The following is a 21,003-nucleotide window of genomic DNA, read 5'->3' on the forward strand; positions in this document are numbered from 1 at the left end:
TGATCCTTGCTTTGGTTGGAAGTGATACCAAGCACCTATGTCAGTGCCTGCTGCAACACAGCTAGGTTATCCTGAGCTGGGAGTCCCAACCACCTGCTCCAAGAAGTTTGGCCATAAATACAGAGAGCTTTGGCTTCACCGCTGTGGCACCGATAGCAGGCCTACCTCCATCACACCCACAGGGGACCTGCCCTCAGGAGCGATGAGCAGGACCACCAAGAGTCAAACTCAGCAGAGACTGGCTGGGCTAGGTGGAGACTCAAAGGCCCAGAGCAAGTCCTTGGATGAGGGACGCAGCCATCCATGACCCCACCAACACCCCACCAGGGTCTGCAGCAGACCCCAGGTCACAAGGGATTTCGGAGCCACCAACCAACCATGCCCCACATCTGCAGTGTATTGTCCCCATCCCAGCTCTCCCGCCATGCTGCATTCACTCAATCCAGAGCTATCTGTTTATCTGTATCTGATCCGTCAGGGATCATGCATTTTTCCATCTCTCCCCACTCTCTCAGAATGGATGGGAAGGTTACTGGGCAGGATCCGACCAGGACAGAGACCTGCTCAGCTTGCCCAGGGCTGCCTACATGAGGACAGGGATCCTCCCCATGCACCGGAGGCCAGGATACCTGGTCACCGCACTGCTCCCTTGCGATGCTCATCTTTGGTCCCTCCTGGGAAAGCCTCAGCACCGAGGATGCCGCAGGTTCCTCCGGGACAGCAACGTGCCCATGTCTGGAGGCGACGGGGGCAGAGTACATATTTGGCACATGGATGAGCCTGATCCCAGCCCATTCCCAAGCCACAGGCACTGCCTCCACCTGCTAAGCCCTGCGGCTTTCCCAGCTCTCCTCTGGCACCTTCACCCCATTGCCTGGGGGACCAGGCATGGGCTGCCAGACCCTTGGGCTCCCTTAAAGCCCAGCCCTGGGAGAGCACCTGCCCTCTGCTTCCCGCTGACTCATTCCCTGTGATTCACCCCCTCTTCCTGCCTGATTCACCCATTTCTGCCACTGCCCTGTGCGCACACGCGCATGTGTGTGAGCGTGTGCAGCCCAGCCGCATTTGTCGGGGCAATGGCACAAATTCTGCAAGGCAGCAAACCGGGCAGGGAGCCTGGCCAGGCTGTGCCAGAGCCCTCTCCTCCTGCAGCACCCAGCAGCAGGAGGGGCAGAGATGACGCCGCTGGCTCAAGTCCACGGCAGGGAGATGGGGCAGAAAGGCAGACCGGGAGTGCTGCCATGTGCCAGCGCTGCTGAGATAAGGAGGGATGATGGGGGAGGGCTTTCTCCAGGCTCCGAGGCTGCCTTCCAGGCAAACCCATTCGCTTTATCAGCCCCCGGGCAACCTGACCGCCACTGCTGGCTGTGGGAGGGTTACCCAGCACTGCCGCAGCTCAGATCCGCAGGCGAGAGGTCTGCCAACTAACCTGCCTTCGGGTACAGCCAAATATGCTCCCCCAGGCTGTGCCTCTTCCCAGTTTGACTCTCCAGGGTGGAGAGCTTTCTGGAAGCCAGAAAGGGATTTCTTCTAAGCATGTCTACAGTCACTCAGCATCAGCCAGTGCCACTGCCCACACAGGGCCCGCAGGCTTGGCCAGCTCCCGAATCTGGATGTACAAGCCACGCACATTGTGCCACATACACATCCTCTGCAGGCTGCTTCTCCGACTAACAATTCCCCTCATTGCTAGGGGCTGAAGCTCAAACAGGCTTTGCCCCACGTCCTTTCCCTTCACCTTTCACTCGGCATCACCCCTTCCACGGGCTCTCCAGCTAACCTCAGCCTCCTTCTCAGAGGGGACCAGAGCAGACAGAGACGACAAGAGGAAGACCGCACACCGCAGCTGTGCCGGAGCCCAGCGAGAGCTGCGGCACACACCTCCCAGCCGGCAAGCGGCTCTGCATATCAGAGCACATCCATCTGCGTCAAGGAGCGCACGAGAGCGCCGGCGCGCGCAGAAGACTCTGGTCCGTGCAGCGCACCCGGTCGCGGACCTGCACCTCTGCCTGTCGTAGCTGGGGGATCCATTTCACATTGACTAGAGGAGAAAATCACTGGGATCAGACACAGGCTCTTCTCTTACCCCTTCCGTTCCACATCCCATGGGTCAGGGTCACATTGACAAGGGGCTCTGGTCCCTTCCACCCAGGAGTGCTTGGCCAACTGCAGCATTTTGCCTACAGCCACATGAAGGTTACTCAGGACAAGCCTTGCTGGTGCTGCAATAGCACAAGTCAGTCGAACATCACGTCCCCAGCAGGGTCACACAGTCCAGCCGGGTCAGGAGGCCCTGCCACCCAGGAATTAAGGCCAGACCAAACCATCCTTTGGCTAGGGAGGGAGGGGCAGTGTTCTGGGCTGGGGTGTCACATATTTAATAGGGACAAAGAACAATTTTCTGCCAAAGCTCAAGACTGTATGTCAGAGCTGCTGGTTCTCCCTGGATTTTTACACTCCTGATCCTTACCATGTATGCACAAAGCCTTTCTCCTTTCTCAGGGCAAAGAAAACCAAGTTTTCTTTGTCACGTGGGGTCCCACGCATGCCAGCAGCTTGCCCTGCACGCTACCCCTCCTCTAATCAGGATTCTCCAGTCCCCAGGGTCCCTTCTAGGGACGCAGGGTGGAAGATCCAGTGCTCAACCCATCTCGTCCATGAGACCAAAGGTAGAGCCAACAGCACAGTCAGAGCACTGGGCAAGCACCTGAACAAAACTCAGCAGCCACCAGCAGGACAGGCCCAGCAATTTAAATGCACATGCATAAACCAGCCTGTCACCACTGAAAAGATGGGCTTATCTACAAGCTCTGGGAGCCCCCAAGAGAGCAGCCATAACCTACACGAGTTCTTAGACAAGAACAGCTCCCTGCCATAGCCCCCAGGCAAAGGGGAAGCCAAGGGATGTGCCCTACGACCAGTTAGAGCAGGCAGGGACTGCTCCAATTTGAGCCAGACAGTAACCATTTCCTGACAGGCCCCCTTTCGTGACTAACAGAGGGCTAACACCCAACTGTAACACCTCCCTCCAGCCAGGCTTGGGGGGAAGAGCAGAGAGGAGGCAGCCAAGCCGCTCTTGCTCATGACGTCTCTCCCACATTGCAACTGCCTTGTGTTCCCCTTCTGCAGCCCAGGTGGCTAAGAGTGGCAGAGCATCCCTCCAAAGTACAGTGACAAGACCTTGCTGCCTTCAAATAGCATGTTTCGTGTCAGCAAGCTGAGAACTGTCAGCAGAGGGGTGCCAGTTTATTCACACACCTTTATATCAGTGGGATGCTACTGCAGCACAGGTGATGCCAGAGGGCAGGCTGAGAAGAAAGGATTTTGGGCAATGGCAGGTGGAGAAGTAAACGATTCTATGATTCTAAGTTCAGGCTTTCTCAATATGGATGCTAAGCAGCAAGAAGTACATGAAGTTTATGCTTCCACTGAAATGGTTCCTGGTTACAAGGACAGACACACAGAGCACGACTGTGAGAAGAGGCCATCTGCCAAGGCGAACAGAGGATGCTAGCATTTCCAGGAGCCCCGAACCAAGCCTTTCATTTCTGGGTTCTCCTTCTTCACAGCAGCTCTGTGCTCCCTACAGTTCTCCCTTTGTGGTGCTTGAAAAAGTAGAGCAGCCTCCAGGCTGCTAACTTAGGTGGTGGCTGCAGTGACCCCCACGGAGTATTCCCTGGGACCAGCCTTCATCTCCTAGACAGTCCAATGAAGCATCAGCCCTGTGTTCCAAAAATCACATCCAAGGTCATCTGATCCAACATAAAGACCAGATGTGGAATTTCTTTAAATGACAGCTTAGATGGGGGAGCACGCCTGTGCCAGGGGATGGAGCTGAACGGCCAAATGCCTGCTAACCCAGACTGAAAGTCTTAAGGACTAAACGCCTTTTCTGGTCAGTAACACAAATCCAAGTTTGCTAAAATTGGAAAGCCCACCGTGTGGTTCACAGCTGGCGCTCACCCTTCCTGCAAGCTGGAAACCCCTATTGTCTCGGCAGCCCTGATCAGCCCCCCGCCCTTGGCAAGGGGATGCTCTTGTTGACTCAGCACATCCTGCAGCCCTCTGTACACGTCCTGGGTGGGCTGGCCGGCTGGCTCATGCTGTCTGAATCTCAGGATGGAAATTAGCTGTATCCTCTTTCCACCTTGCCATGGGAAGAGAAAGAGAGGTGTCTGCCATCCATCCTTTCCCTAGCTTCTTTTGCTGGCCCCGCTGTTGCTCTGCCCTATGGGGCACCCTGAACAGACAACACCAAGCAGAGGGGCTAGCAAGTAGACTTGGGCTTTCTTGCTTAACTATACATGAAAAATCCAGTTTTAGCCTGGGCAGGCATTTAAAAGCCAACTTCCCTCTTCTGTCAAGGCAAAACGTGCCTGCAGGCACACAGGACTCTCCTCTTCTGCATTTTGGAGAGATCCTCCCTTGCAGGCATTGCCTTTTACCCTCTGCAGCCTTCTGCTCAGAGTAGGTTGGAGAGGCCCAAGTGCTGGCTACGCCAGCGATGCTGCAAATTCAGGTGCTATGTGTGGGGGCAGCTACAAATGCAAGGGGGGGGGGGGGGGAGCGGGGGGCAGGGGGAAAAGGGGAACAAAATGAAACCACGCAAAAATCCCAGAGCAGAAGGCCTGCACAAAGCCTACAGTCCTGGCCTCCTGGCTCCCAGCCTTGTGTTCAACACTCATTCATCTCAGGATACAGTTCCAGTTTTCATTCTGGTCTTAAAGCTCCCCATGAAGTTGCTCTCACTGACCTTCACAATTTCTTTTCTCTCTGCCCCACTTCCAGCAGGGACCTCAACTGCTGCTGCCTCCCAGCAAAAGGGTCTCCATGACCTTTGTAATTCAACACACTGGGAAAGGCTCAATCCATCCCCTCTATTCCTAGCCCATCACAGACTTTAAAATCCCTCTTTGTTCCTGCTACAAACCCTACCCCACCACCGTGGCTTAACCCTTAGGGCACTGCCTCAAATAACGAGTGCTTCACAGAAGCAAGGCAAGTTGCAGCAGAAACAGAAAGCTGGACCTACCCTCCACCTACAGAAGAGCTGTGTGCCAATCTGCTGGTGGCTTGCAGGACTCGTTGGATACACACAATGTGGCGGGGGAGGGGTGAGATATCTCTGACCATCCTCATCGTCAGTACAAACTACTACCAAGATGTGCCTGTGGGGACCCTGTGCCCCACGCTGCTGCAGTGACATGGGCATGGGTTGGGCTCGCAACTCTTTATAGGCTCCTGGTTTTGCTCTGCCTGCCCTCAGTTCAGCAGGCTTATTACAAAACATGCTCCATGCAGGCAGATTTGGGGCCGCAAGGAAGGAATAGGGGTGAGGAAGGAAACAGGTGGGACCGGGCACTCCCCTTGTCACTCCTGCAAGGACTCCTCTGCTCCTGCCCCCAGGTACAGCCATTGCTCCATGCCCAGGTACAAAGCAGAGACAGCGAGGGATGCCGTGCCGTTACCTCTGCAGCCTGCACGTAGGCGAGAGTGTAGTGAGAGCACTCCTGATTCTTGCCTTGTCGGAGATAAGCTCAGACTCACATCCCTAGCAGCAGCCCATAAATCACACATTGGAGGAAGCAGTCCCATGGGACTGCCCGTAATCATACGCCCTGCACATGGGAATGCAGAGGGGATGGAAGGTACAGCCAGCCCTCCCTGCCCCAGCATGATCCCTGGCACAGGAGAAGGCAGTATGGACCAAGTGCTGCTTTGCGGCCACCAAAAATGCCAGCTCTGCAGCTGGGATGGAACAGACCAGCATCCTGAAACACCAGCTCCACGGTAGACAGAGCAGGCTTGCACCGCTGCACCCCAAAACACCACCTCTGCAGACAGGATGGGGTAGGGCCACCTTGCAGCACCCCAAAATGCCATTTCCTACCAGCTGCTGTAACTTCCCCTCTGCCCCTTTCCAGTCCTGCTCCACCCCTCCCTGCTCCCCAGGCCACAGGGAAACTGAGTCACAGCATGCTGTCCCTGCCCCGAGGAAGGGGAGCAGGTGGGCAGCCCCCAGCACCAGGCACAGCCTGGGGAGTAGAGCAAGGGTAGTACTGGCACCTCTGAAAACCCCAGCAATGGGGAGAGATACCCACATGTCCTGCACTAAGCAGCTATCCAAACTACAAGGCTCCCCTGTTCCCACCTCTCTCGAAGCAGAAGTTCGCCCTACTCTGCTGTCGGCCACATGGCCTGCACCCAGCTCTGCTGGGCTACCTCTGGCCCTGCAGACTGACCCATGCGCTCTCTGGCACCAGAGGGGACGGGGACATGCAGGGCTCTGCACCAGATGCACGTGACCTCACATGGCCCAGAAAAGAAAGATGATGCCATCTAGGACCAACAGTAACAACAAAAAAAAAAAATATTAAAGACCCAGCTATAGCATTATAAACCAGAAGAGTGCCCTGGCTCCCAAAACGCTAGCAGCGGACATTTCCTTGTGAGCAGATTGCATACTTTACTTTGAAAGATTCACACATCTGAATAAAGACTTGGATTCTCCAGTCCAGCTCTAGGAGTTGATACGTTTCCAGGTACTGCCCTCAGCCTCTCTGTTTTCACCACACCCGTCCAAAAACCCTTTGGGGCCCTGCTCTCACCCCTCAGCCTTCCCAGGACCAGGTCCCATCTGTAGCCCTTGCTCTAGCTGAGCACAGCAGTGCTCACCCACACCAGCATCCTTTAACATCCCTATGTCTGGTGCAGTAGCAAATTACCACCCATCTACCTTGCAGGCAGAGAAGCTAAAGCTAAAGATTTGTTCATTCAGGCTGCAGGTCAGACATCTCGCTAATGTTGTTAAAGTTATGGCTTCTTTACTGCATTTCTCAGAACTCAATGAGGTGACGAGCCCAGGGTTGTCCAGTTCAACTGGGCCACTGAATGGGAAAGCAGAGCTCAAGCTACAGAAAATGCACACCTATTATGCACTGCCCATCTGCAAATCCCCAGGCATCTTTCCACAGGCGCACATCTCTTGGTTGCCTTGCTCCACTTCCCTGGGACTCTCTGAAAACAGACCCTTTCACCCCTTCCTGGGGAAACATGTTCAGGTGATATTTGCTGCTGTTGTCATGCAAAGCATAACGTTATTGCCAATATGCTTGCCCCAGCTCTATCTCCCAGGACAACATAACAGTAGATTAAACTCATTATCCCCTATCACTTTATGGCACAATCTTTTCATTTCTCGGTTAACATACATCTGAGACGTATTGAGTTTCAGGCAGGCTCACTCCAAAGGAAATTCTCTTCTCTTTCCTTACAAGGACTTGCACAAGCAATACCCTTTCTTTTTGGTAGCAAAAAAAGCCCAAACCAAACCAACACCACCAAGGAGAAAAAAAAAACCAAAACACCAAAACAAAAAAACCCCCCACCTGGAGGTTCACTTAAGGGCAGAATTTGACTTTTATTTCCAGACCACCCCCTTAGACAGACCTTTCCCAGGCTCTGGAGGGCAGCATTCTCACTGCTGCTCACAGTGGTGCAGCTCCATTAGCAGCATTCGGAGTGCTGTAGTAAGAAAACTGTCAAGGGTGAGATGCCTTTTCCTTCCCAAAAGTGACCAGCACATGAACACAGGCATTTCCTCGTAAACTGCTCCTCCTTGCTTCCAGCCTCTGATAGCAGCCTTCCTCTGGAAGCACCACTGCGTTTTGCTCAGTTACTCTTAACAGTATGATATTGTAGGGAAACGGAATTAAACTGAGCTGTAATCTGTAATAATAATAATCTATAATCACTCCTACTGAGCTGCCAGGGAGATAGCTGCACAGGAGGAAGAGAGGAGCTGTAAGTATGTTTCCTCAACAAATCTAAGCCATGAAACAGCCTTTTGGTTACAGGGAACAGGCACAGGAGCAAGAGGAGCACTTTCAGGGTGGCAGACTGATGCCATGGATTTCAGTGTTCGCTCTATCCAGATTTATCACATGGCCAGGACAGATCATTGCAAATACCTCACGATCCCAGACTGTCAGCCCAGGGGAGAGGTTGGCAGACCAGACCCAGACAAAAAGCCTGAGACTATTCTAGTTCCTCAAAAACTGCTCATATTTTTAACTGTTGCTGCTCCTAGAAAATGAATTGAAAGCAAAGCTCAGACCCACTCCTTGATACCATAACTGCTTTAGTTTGCTGGCAGCCACAGCAGAGAGGACCTTGAGAATTACCCTCTTTGCCCACCACTGGCCCAGCTATGCTACCCTCATCAGTAATGCAAACGCTGGGATAGAAAGGACTCAAGTGACTGTGCTAATGTGTCTACTATGCTCTCTCTCTGCACAGCTACCGCACTGCTGACCAGCAGTAAGAAAACCCCAGTGCACAGAGTCCAGGCGTTTTCCCCAGGTCTGAGTTAAGCAAAGAGTTGGCTCTTGCCAGCTATTTTTTATGCAACTCCCAGACCGGCAAGCTGTACAGCACTGCTGGACTCAACTATCTTCTCATAGTTTAGGGAATGCAGGTAGAAACACCGAGTCAAAGTTTCCTCGGTCCCACTGATCCATCCTCTCTCTGCTGAAATCCCCAGCACTCTTTCTGAGCAGCAGCATTAAGGTTGCTCCTGATGTCCAAAAGGACACTGGTCATTTTTTCAGAGTGACACTGCTCAGGATGGTGTTCCCATCCGACTACTAGCAGGTATGCATGTCCCGGACTTGCCTAAGGCAATGGTAGCAGCAAAGCGCAGCAGCACGTAACCCACAGAGTACTTTCCGAACTTCAACACTCCAGCTCAGCCAGGAGGAAATCTCTCTTGGCTGCCTCTCCCTAAATGCTTATTCCAGCACTGCCTGTCTTAACTCCTCCCCAAATCAGGAGCTGAGTATGTGACCCCACTGCCTTTGGGCTTTTCTGACCCTTTGTGCTGTGCTTAAAAATGTGTAGTATGAACAGGCAAGACAGAAAAAAAGGGAGCAGCACTTTCAAAGATGACATTGTTATAACTCATTAGGTCACAGTGCCCAGGAGCTCAAGTCTTGGGCAAGGATCTTGGCATGCGAGGTGCTATACAAATGGCAAGAGAGAAAACACCCTCTGCTCTAGAAACTGGCAACTCACACCCCAACACACACGCATAACCCAGAGCTTTACCTGCTGGGCTCTGCGTCCACTCCATGATATTTCATAGCACATCTTGGGGCCTCAGTCCGGAGGAAAGATCAGAAACAACAGGCTGTGAAAGTAGGGTCAGAGGGAACTACAGTTTGGCTCAGTAGATTCTGACCATGCTCTGCCATCACCCGCACCCATAATATATTGTAACGCCAATCCTCACACCAAGAACTGAAGGTCACATACATGAAGAGCAGTGCTGGAGCTGCTGATCTGAAATGGCCCTCACATCATGTACCAGTGTCCCACTTTCCCCCGTGGAAAGGAAGCTCCAGCTGCCAGTGCAGAGAAAGCTGTTCCCCTCTGGAAAGGGAAGGAACCACACCGCTGTCTGGTGCAAGCAGCTTTCCCAGAGGTTCCATGTTCCAGCTTCCACCTCTTTGCTTGCTCTCCCTTGGGACGACTAGGGTCTGGAGTCCAGGGCACATTTACAAACAAGTCTAGCCTATTTGGCAGTTTTAAGATGACTAGAACTGCAGCACTGGACAGCATTGGGCAGTCTATACAGATCTTATAATCACCCTAAATCAGAGATGGAACTATGGCAGATTGGAAATGGTGAAACGGTTTTCAGAGGAATTTCATAGAATCATAGAATCGTTTAGGTTGGAAAAGACCTTTAAGATCACCCAGTCCAACCATTAACCTACACTACCAAGTCCACACTAAACCAATTAAGGGTAGACTAGACTAAACCATGTCCCAAAGTGCCACATCTACCTGTTTTTTGAACACTTCCAGGGATGGGGACTCCACCACCTCTCTGGGCAGCCTGTTCCAATGCCTGACCACCCTTTCCGTAAAGAAATTTTTCCTAATATCCAATCTAAACCTTCCCTGGTGCAACTTGAGGCCATTTCCCCTCGTCCTATCGCTAACTACGTGGGAGAAGAGCCCAACACCCACCTCACTACAACCTCCTGTCAGGTAGTTGTAGAGAGCGATAAGGTCTCCCCTCAGCCTCCTCTTCTCCAGGCTAAACAACCCCAGTTCCCTCAGCCGCTCCTCATAAGGCCTGTGCTCCAGACCCTTCACCAGCCAGGCTTTGTACCCTGTTTCAGAGCTGGAAGGAGTGGCCACAGACCAGGCAAGGACTGTGACATTTGTGTGCGCAGGGACATTTGGGCAGGTCACAGACAGGCATCCTTTCCCCTCCAGTTTTACCTGATCATCCTCGTCCCAGAGGAACTCTGGCCACAGGCACTGCAGCAGTGTGTGCCACCCCATGGCATTGTGCATCACTTGCTTTGTATATTATTATTATCATTATTATATTATTATTATCATTACTATTTTACTTTATGTCAATTATTAAACTGTTCTTATCTCAACCCAGGAGTGTTTCTCACTCTTACTCCTCCGATTCTCTCCCCCATCCCATCGGGGTAGGGGGAGTGAGCGAGCAGCTGCGTGGTGCTGAGCTGCTGGCTGGGGCTAAACCACGACAGTGGGCCAGGCTCCTTCCCCTCTCATTCTGGTCTGGGCACAGAGCTGTGGGCAGGGCGTTGTAGCTCACTGCGAGCACCGACCTTTGAGAGGTGTAATGAGAGAGGTTTACAGCTCACACAGCCATTCACGTTGAGACGGGCAAGCTGTGCTTGCTGCCAGCTGGTCCCTTCCCCCTGGCTCACAGCCAGGGCTTTAGGCACATCATGGATGACAGGGCAGGTCTCAGTCACAGTCACATTATGACCAGGCTGGAGCTGGCTTCCTGACCTGTCCTCTCCGTGCAGCAAGTGGCACCATGCTTTGCTTCCTTCAGCAACAGGAGCCATCTCTCCACCAGCAACTGGGAGGGGTCTGCCCAAAGGCAGCTTCTGAAACATTTAACCCTTCCTTTACCTGCCACAGAGGATGGTCTCAGACTGTATCAGAGGGCTTACTAGAGCGTCTGCTCTCCATCAGAGTACAGATACCCTGGAGCAAGGCAAACTGCCTGTGCAAGGTGGATAGCACCGTACTGAGCCAGGTATCCTTGGAAAATGCAGGCATGGCTGGAGCCATTTACACTGATTAACTGAGAATGAGCAAGGCCAGCAGAATCAAAGAATCATAGAATAATTTTGGTTGGGAGGGACCTTTGAAGGTCATCTGGTCCAACCCCCCTGCAGTGAGCAGGGACATCTTCAACTCCATCAGGTTGCTCAGAGCCCCGTCCAACCTGACCTGGAATGTTTCCAGGGATGGGGCATCGACCACCTCTCTGGGCAACCTGTTCCAGTGCCTCACCACCCGCATGGTAAAAAACTTCTTCGTTATATCTAGTCTAAATCTAACCTCTTTTAGTTTAAAACCATTACCCCTCGTCCTATTGCAACAGGCCCTACTAAAATGTTTGTCCCCATCTTTCTTATAAGCTCTCTCTAAGTATTGAAAGGCCACAACAAGGTCTCCCCGCAGCCTTCTCTTCTCCAGGCTGAACAACCCCAACTCTCTCAGCTTGTCCTCATAGGAGAGGTGTTCCACCCCTCTGATCATTTTTGTGGCCCTCCTCTGGACCCGCTCCAACTTGCTTTCCTCTGTGGTTCAGCAAGAGGACTCAGGAGACTGGTTTCTTTCTGGCTGGGCCTGCTCTGCAACTCAAGGCTTCAAACAGAACAGGTCTGCAAACAGGAGCTGCCTGCCCGCTCCCCAGTGAGGGGTGAAAGAGGGGAGAAGATGGACAAAACACCTCTGGCCACCTACCCTGAGACTGCTGCCCGAGGCGAATTGCTCTGGATGCCAGATTGTCATGCAGGAGCCCAGCGGTGCCGAGCCCACGGCACAGCTGGGACGGGGCTGCATCGAAGGCTGCAGCAGGCTGCACATTTGCACCGTGTGCTGCGGTGCAGCGACGCTGCCAGCAGCGAGTTGCCATAGCAATCCCCCCAAGCATGCCCCCCTGCCTTCCTCCTTTGTCTCTGCTCCCCCAAGCCTTGCTGTCCCCTCCCTGCATAAAACCCACTGCACAACACCCAAAAGCCTCAACGTGCTCCTAAAGGGCTGTTTATCACCCTGACGAAGGAAAGGGGGCAGAGGTGGAAGCTCCGCCATTATCCCCACCCACTTCACAGCCAAGGTGCCTACTCTGGACCCGGGTGTATCACACCCCGCCGTGCTCGGTCCTGAGGCGTGACACAGGAGAGCCAGGCAGCCAGACCTGGGGCGCAGAGGCCTCTCTAGCTGCACCCCACATTGTGCTGAGGCAGGCACGGATGCTTCAACGTCACCGCCTGTCCCATGCCACCTGCTCCATAGTGGTGACATGCACCCCTGCCCAGCCCAGCACAACACGACTGCCTGCAGGTCAGAAAGCCCCCTGAGCTCTTTCTACTGTGTGGCAGCACCAGGTTTGATGGAAATGGGGGTCCCAGACTGTTCTTCCTGCAGCCTGGCAGGCATCTCCTAAGTCTCTGCTCGCCAGTTCCAGCCCATTTCCACTTCAGGCAGTTCTGTTCTGCTGCACCAATCCTCGCTGTGGCTTGAACCAGAGACAGGATCCTGCTTCACTTCCTGTCCTAAAAAATGTTGTCTACCGTTGCTATGTGCTGCTAAATAGTTACCCAACCCAGTATGTAAGCAGAGCTCCTCTCCCTTTCACCTCTCCTACGTGGACACAAGATGCAAGGGGAAGACAAAGGACCCTGCTGAACCACACTCCAGTGTGATACCTGCCAAGATCTTTCAATGAACGAATGTAACCACTTAACAGAATGGATAAAAAAGAACTTCTAAAAGCTCTGCTTCCCTCTCCATTCTGCCCTTCCCCAGATCTAGTAGGGCCCACCACAACCGGTTACATCACTTGAGGGTTGTAGCAGAAACTCATGAAACCTCGGTCCTGATCCAGGATGAGTCACGGAGCTCAGGAGACCGTGCAACTTCCTTCTGATACCATCAACCATGTCTTACACGGGCTAAAAATAAAGATGGGCCAGAACTGCAGAGCCACGTCTTGCCTCAACATGAAACTTAGCAAAGCTCAGCGCTGATGAAAAATCACCTGAGCGGATGGAAACCAAAAAGTCTTGGGTGTACAAACAAGGGAGAGGCCAGGAAGGCTCACCCTGTGCTGGGCTGGAGGATGGCAGTGACAAATGCCAAGCGCCAAGCAGCCATCCAGCCGTACAGAGAGGGCCAGAGCTGGGCTCTCGTCTCACTCGGCTGTGGGCCTTGTGGTATTTCCACACCCAGAGGCTTCGTGGAAGACTGTTTTCTGCACCACATGCACCCACCCAAGACAACAGGAACCGACTGCTGCAAACAGGAGGGATGGCAGGGAAAGGCTAGAAAGCTGCATCCCGCTTCCCACCGCATGCGGGCACTCACAAAGCAAGGTCCAAAGGGTGCTTGGCGCTAGGGCTAAAAAAGGGGTCACACATACATCTGATACAGCTTAGACACTTTAGGTAAGTGAAGAATTCAAAGTTCTTCCTAATCCCTGGGACACTATGCCCCGGCAAAACCCTCGCACATGAGGATACAGGACTTTCACATAGCTCTTAGCAGGGAGCCGCAGGATCACACACAAATAGGAGCTCAGAGGGACACTGGCAATGTTTGGAGACCTAAAATTAGCCCCAGCAGATGATCCTCTGCTCCATTCTTGGGAGCAGTGAGAACCAAACAAGGATCCAGCTGTCCCAACACTCCCATGAACAGGATCTTTGAATGCCCGACCTACTTGCAACAGAGATGGTAGAGCAAAGAGGGGATTCCTCACATAACTCCAGTGCCAATACTCACGAGCAACCCAGGGCCCCATCTCTGAAGGGGGGGACAGCATTTTCTCGGGGTTTCCAGTGGAAGGAAGACCTACCTCTAGATCAGCTGGTCAGACCAAGGGGCAACGGCAGCCCGCACATGCTAAAAGCAGGCTGAAAGACATTAGGCTGACCACTTTCTGTTGAAGATATAACCTCCAGTTTGCCCAGTCTTTGAGTTTTCCAGCAAAGCATTCCATTCCCAACAGAAGCACTGCAAATCTGTCCAAGTGTCTGCAAGCTGTACTGGCTTCCAGATTACTGCCAGCTGCACTAAACTGAACTAACATGGTTAATTCAGCCCAAATAGAAGTTCACTGATATCACCTGGGTTAGGCAACATCCAAACCAGAGAGAAGAGGTTCACACTAAAACCAAGTAACAGAAGAAACTGCTGTGTTACATGTATATGGGAGATTTGCTGTCCCTGGAGGTGTCAAGCTATTTGGTCAGCAAGGGGTGGGGGAAGAAAAGTGGATCTGACACAGTGAGCCTTGTGTTAAAATGTCTCTTGTCAAAAGGCAGGGTAGCCCTGAGAGGATGCTCTGAGCTTGGTGGGCTGGGATCTGCAAGCAGCTCCAGCAGAAATGAGGGCAAACCTTTTCTCTGGTCTTAGCCACATAACATGCTCTTTTCCATCACTAAGAGAGATATAAGATGCCAGAATGGAGCAGGTATTAGTGATTGCCACAACTCAGCTGGATAAAAGGGCTGCTCTCCTGCCACTGCATTGTATGGTTGGGAGTCCACAGCACACAGCACTGACATGAGCAAAGGACTTCGTCCCTCATTCCGTCTAACTTCCCAGGTAAAGCTACCCCTGCCTCACTCGCTGTGGGTACCACTTCAGCATCAGGCTGAAGGATGAGATGGCCCGAGGCCCAGTCTCCAGCTGTCTCTGGACTGGCCCCAAACTTCCCTGGCAGACACTTCAGAGGAAGAGCCACACAGCCTGGGCAGCCACGCGCCCTAAACAGCGGCTTCCCCATATAAACTCTCCTGGCCAAATTTTACCTGAGCTCTGGGGTGAGAGAAGGGCTCGACCTGCCCCCCCAGAGGCAGAGTGCTGAGGGCTCCCTTCCCGGTGAGAGCTCACCATGCAGGTGGGGCGGGCACTACTGGGATCCCAGGCAGGCACACAAGCATCCAGGCACAGGGACAGGGCAGGAAGCCCACAGCCATCTCAGCCTGCTCCAGGCTGGTTACCTCGGAGCAGCGAGGGCCTGACCTTCACATTTCTTGACAACAGCAATGCAAAGGCTACCAGTCCTCCAGAAACACTTCACTGTCACTCTAAGCCTCAGACACCATGGCCAAGGGCCTCCTTGAGCTACAAAATCCTGGAAAAATGCAGGTAGAGCTCAACTGGTTCTGACAGAAAGCAGGATCACACTTGCCATGAGCTCTAGGTTAAGTCTCAGCTGTTTGTTCAGGTGAAGGACAGCAAGCAGCAGAGACCAGCACCTGGGAAGTGCTCCCGTTCAATACTGCTGTTACGCAGGAGGATGAGTGCAGCAAGCAGCACCGGCTGCAAGTTCCCAAGGGCTTAAAACACACTGCCCTTGAGCTCCTGACAACTGTGTGCAGGGTTCAACGGTCTTAACAGCACCAGTCGTGCACATCCAGGCTGCCTTCACCACACTGCCAGCCAGGTAGGAGGCAGGAGCACCCAGCAAACCGGGCTGCAGGAGCACCTCACCTGGGTGACTCCTACTCTACAGAGCTGTCCCTACGGGCCAAGGGGAGGAGAACATGGGGTTCCCCTGTTTCTTCACACAGCCCTGGTGAAGGAAGAGAAACCGGTGATGACTGAACGCGTGATGACCTTGGTGTAGGGCTGAAGCAGATGGGAAAGGCAGCTCTCAGCTGTCAGCACCTGCAGCGTGGTCTTGGGGTTGCTTGTTCCAGCTGTCTTGGGTCACCTGGAAAGACAAGTGCACAGACACACATTCAGCTCAGCTGGGAAACACCCTGCCCACGCAAGACCACCTTCTGAACACTGGGCAGGCAGTAATTGCTCATCCAAGCCAAGCGAGTTAGTGGCCTATGCACAGAAGCGAGAGACCCTAAGCACCCCAGCACCTCAAAGATCCCACCATACCTTTTACCAGTGTGGAGGCCACCCCTCCAGCTGCAGCCCTGACTCGCTCCTGGGGTTCCAGTCATCACCCCAGTTCCCTGCATGACTCCGGGCGGGTGCATGGTTGGTTCCCCAGAGAGGGCTGCTAAGGTTGCTGCCACCATCCCCCCGCCCCAGATTTCAGTGGGAAGTCCCTCCAGCACACAGGCTTTGCCAGTACTCAAGTGGATGCGCTGGCATATGGTTTATCTGCAAGAACAGGCTCTGGCTGTGGTCCCCAAAGGCCACCGCTAAACCACCCCACGGGGATGGTGGGGCAGGGCAGGGTGGGCCAAACTCCGCTGCGGGGAGACACCGCTCCCAACAATCCAAACACACCAAGCCAAATCCAACACTGCAGTGTTTCCCGGGCTACATGGAAGGGGGAAAATGACAACTGCCTAATAGAAATGTCCAAGAGGCCTGCCAACAGCATCCCAAAGATGTTTAAGACTCCCCCCCGGGCTCCCAGTGCTGTTATTACAGACTGCTAGAGATAGCACTGTGTGGGGGCTAGGTCCTCATGCCCAGCAGGAAGCGATGGTGAGGTATCCGGCAGGGACAGGTTGAAAATGCTCCCCAGGAAGAATGCAATTACCCCAAATGGACTGAGGCCAGGAGATCTGGATTATCACCTCAGCTCTTGCATAAAGGGCTTTGCATCTTTGTTCACTTCCAACAAGAAGAATCACAGGGTTGACATCAGCGCTGGCCTGGGACAAAAAGCACTTCCAGCTGAATCACTAACTGCACTTTTTGCAGTACACAGGGCTCCTTTGAAGGCTTCCTATCCAAGTATTGCTCTACCAACACAACACGCTGCTTAGCAGGGGGGTTGTCCAGGCCACAACACAGGCAAGTATGACTGCAAACCACCGGCCAGTCCTGAAAAAGCTCACTGAAACGCAGAGCATGTAAGCTCAGCTGCTCTTCATTGAGGATTCACAACCAGCTGAGGACACTGACAGAAACAGGGGGAAAACATGTTAATTGGCAGCTGGGCATTCATGAGGCCAAGCAAGTGAGACTATGAAAGAGAGGAGCAAAGGCAAAGGGAGGATGAGGATTTGCAAGGACACTTCCCAGTCAAAGAAAATAATTTTTACAGCAAACCTCAAACTTTGTGAGACCAAGTCCTCTAGAGGTTATATTCACCTGGCTCACTTGCTCATGAGCCAAAGCAAAATGGAAAAACAAAGGAAGACAGCTGGTCAGAAAACAGGCTCCAGGGAGCAGAGCTGCCAGGCACTGTACCCAGAAGGAAGGAGCAGAAAGATGTGATGGTGTTACCGGGAGGCAGGGACCCACACAACCCGCCGAAGGAAGGCGGTCCCTGAGAGTGGTGTGCAGTGGAGAGGCATCAGGCAAAACTGCCCCACAGAGGACTCTCACTGCCAAGTAACCCACAACGACACCCTCCACAAGCCATCTCAGCGTACAAATGTTTCCCTTCAGGATTTCTTCCACGCTGCCCTTCACACCTGTCCTGCTTCAAACCTGACTTCTTAATTCCTCCAGCCATGGAAGCCTCCAATAATTCGATAACAACTACAGCGATAGTGTGCTGAGGACACCACTTTTCTAACCAACATGGCTTCACTTTTTCCTTTCACATCCACAGTCACATAACTACAAATGACATGTTTTCTTGTTCTGCATCCAGGAGACATCCTGGCCCCCAGGCACTGTGCATTTCCACACAGCACACGATGGTGCCTACCAAATCTAGCAGGGGACAAGCGTGGGCAGGCCCAGAACAGTAACGGCAGGTAAAAGACTCGGGAAGACTCCAGACCCATTGACGTTCAAGAGTCAGATCAATAACCATCCCCTTGAACCACCCTCAGGCTCAGAAGCAGTGAGGAATGTCCAGGCATCGCTGGCCTCTGCTAGTCAGCACGGCCGTGCAGAAACATGCCAGGGCAAGCAGCTGGTAGCAGACAGCAAGGGGGAAGACCAGTGGCACAGATGTGCTCCTCTGCCCTCAGAGGTCCCTTGAACTCAGGGAGAGAACTTCCTTTCCTGCTCTGCATGCTCAGAAGACTTGAAACTGCCAAGGGAACAGGGGCTGGGAAAGCTCAGCACCACAGCAGAGGGAGGGTGTATGGACTGGGTGCTTCACCTGCCATGGAAGAAGCAACCAGGAGCGAAACAGCAACCCTACCAGTAAAATTAAAATGGTATGTTATTCCCTAAAGTCCACTGCTGCAGAGAGGGCAGACATGAAGAACAGAGCCTCGAGAGATGCTCTGCCCAGCTTGCTGCAAAGGCGGCGCAGTGGGGGAGCCCCTCAGCAAGCTGTGCCTCGAATAGCAGGGTCCCCAAAATCAGTGCAGGGTGACCCCAGCGGCTTTCCTTCCAGCGGTGGGTAAGAAACCTCTCACATAGGGAACAGAAACAAGGTGAGTGGCAGAGCTGAAACGGCCCCAGCCCTGACCCGCTTGCAGGCTGGAGCTGGGTCCAGAAGCCCAGATCCCCAGGGACCGCAGCTCTATGGCTGGGGCAACAGGAGGGCTCTGCTGTCCCCACACGTCCTGGCCACCCCAGGGTCCATGGGAAGGGACGTGTTTGGGCCCCATGAGAGTCAGAAGGAACCCAGCAAAACGTTATGGGAGCAGCTGCTGCAGATGAAGCGAAGGCAGGTGCTGTCTCCTCTGCAAGAGACACCACGGCAGCAGTGTCCCACTCTGCCCCAAACCCTGTACAAACCCCCCTGCCCACCCAGCTCCCACTGCTGCCCTGCCCTCAGCACAGGCAGAGCTGCCAGGAGGCTGCAGATCCCAGCCTGCCGCGATGCCCAAACGCTGGGCTGCGCGGAGGGAGCTGCATGCTGGGACATGTAGTCCCTAGCAGGGCCCCGCTGCTCACTCACGCCAAGACCCACACGATGTGAATCGCTGCTGGGAAACAAGGCGGTGACAAAGCTTTACAGGATGACTTAATTCTCCCCAGTCCTCAACCCCTTTCTAAAGCAGAGCCCGGCCAAAAGTAACTCTGGTACTATCATATTGGGAGTTTCCTCCTGCCAGACCTCATTCACCTTCTGCATGTGTTACCAAGTTTGCCGAGACTCTCCTTGCAGTCAGGGTTCAACCCTGCTACGCCCTCCACAAGGTCCCAACTTCCCCTCTTTGCTAAGGCCGATAGACACAACTCGGGCAGAGGAAGAGAGGGCCGTAAGCAGACCTTTCCTGGTGTGACACTTTTTACAAAGGCACTGAGTGGAAGTGACTTTTAAAATACCCCAAGACACAGCACAGCATTCCTCTACCATACACTTTCCACAGCAGCAGCAAACTCCATGCTCCTTCTTTAAAAAATAAAACAAGGCTGGAAACCCTGGAGAGAAGTCTATCCCCTCTGCACACATCACCAGATGGGTCGTGTTCACAGGTGGTTGTGAGCAAGCCCACAGACCAGCTCCCATCACGCAGCCATCCCCTCTGCCTTCCCTCACGCACAGCAGCTTTCTAAACATAACATCTGGGACTGCCAAGAGTACGCTGTGCACTGCCCGTGTGATTTCGGTAGAAATCAGGTGCCTTGGCTACAGCAAAATGCTTGAAAACCCCACCAGGTCTCCAGCTGCTGATTTTGGGTGGGTACATGTCCCCCACGACGGGTCCTTCCGCCCGTGGCGGCTGTCACCAGAGGGCAGCAGGCCTCTCGCCGCGGATGCTGGGGTTCACATCCGCTCCAGCGCTGTTTTCGCAGCCCCACGCAGAAGGCTATGATTTACCCCCGCGGCAGGTGCCGGCCAAGCAGGCGCTGGATGAGCCGCATCTCCCACTCCCCGCCTCGGCGGGCTGCGTGGCCGGGCCACGGCACGGCAGCTCCGGGCCTCCGGCACGGCCCCACCGCCACGGATCCCGTGGGCACTGGTGTCCACGGGGGACAAGAACAGCCACCGAGTCCCTGCCGGTTTGAGCTGATGCCCTGGAGGAGGAGGAGGAAGAGGCCCCATCCTGTCCGCAGAGCCGTGGACAGGCTGTCCCTGCCCACGCCACGGCGGAGAGGACACGGCCCCGGTGGGCGACAGCAGGGGCAGCACGGCCTCCCTGAGCCGCCGGGGGCTGTGGCGGGGGGCCGGGAGCCAGGAGAGGGCGCCCCCCCAAATGCAGCCTGCACCTCCCCAGCCACGGCGCACCCCTCCCGGGCAGCGGCCCCGCTCACAGCCCCGCTGTGCCCCCCCCAGCCCTGCCAGGCCTCCCTACCACAGCCCCCCGCGGCCACAGCCCCCCCCGCCGGGCACCGTCCCCCCCCGGCAGAGGTGGGGGGACGCAGACAGCGTCCTTGCCACAGCCCCCCCAAAGCCGCTCTGCGGTCCCGCCGCCCGCCGGCTGCCCCCCCGCCCCCCGCCCCTCCTGCCACAGCTTCCCCCGGCCCCAGTCCCCCCGCCGGTCCCAGCGCTCCCGGCTACAGCCCCCCGGTCCCCGCCCCCCAGCGCACAGCCCCCCGCCCCGGTCACTGCCCCCCCGGCACTACCCGGCAGCGGTGTCCGTCGTCGCCCCCCCCCCCGCCCCGGCCGCGTCCCCCCAGCTCTCGCTCGCCCCACACGGTCAGGGCCCCCGGTCCCAGCGTCCCCCCCCCGAACCTTCTGGAACCGGGGAGGGGGTGGGGGGGGGGGGGGGCGGGAACGGGGCGCATTGACCCCTCCCGCGCCGGACAGGCGGCCCGTCCGCCCCCGGTGCCCGGTTCTGCCCCGCGCCCCCCCGGCCCTGCCCGCCGCGGCCCCGCCGGACCCACCAGCGCCCCCTCCTCCTCCGCCGCCGCCGCGGCCCCGACTGCTGCGCGGCTCCCTCCGCTCCTTCCGGGTGCCGGCGGGGACACGCCCCCCGCGCCCGCCTCCCCCGCTCTGATTGGTGTGCTGGGCGGGGCACGGCGCGGGGCGTGGCGAGCGGTGGGGCCGGACGGCCAATGGGCGGGCGGCAAGGTGGTGACGCGAGGCGCCGAGGCCCCGCCCTCTCTCCGCCCCCTCCACGTGCGGGTGTGTGATGACAGCGGGGAAGGGGCGGT

General features: G+C 55.0%; 1 protein-coding gene across 1 annotated transcript in view; it reads right to left on the reverse strand.

The window, feature by feature from the left end:
* ATOSB (atos homolog B) overlaps window positions 1-20,753 on the reverse strand; it is a 41,403-nt gene extending 20,650 nt beyond the window's left edge. The window contains exons 1-2 of the mRNA XM_075726304.1: window positions 20,734-20,753; window positions 15,694-15,790 (exon numbers count right to left, since the gene is read on the reverse strand). The gene's annotated coding sequence lies outside the window, so the exon portion shown is untranslated. The remainder of the gene's footprint in view (window positions 1-15,693; window positions 15,791-20,733) is intronic.
* Window positions 20,754-21,003: the final 250 nt, after the last annotated feature.

The sequence above is a fragment of the Pelecanus crispus genome, chromosome Z (genome assembly GCF_030463565.1).
Source record: "Pelecanus crispus isolate bPelCri1 chromosome Z, bPelCri1.pri, whole genome shotgun sequence".
NCBI lineage: Eukaryota > Metazoa > Chordata > Aves > Pelecaniformes > Pelecanidae > Pelecanus > Pelecanus crispus.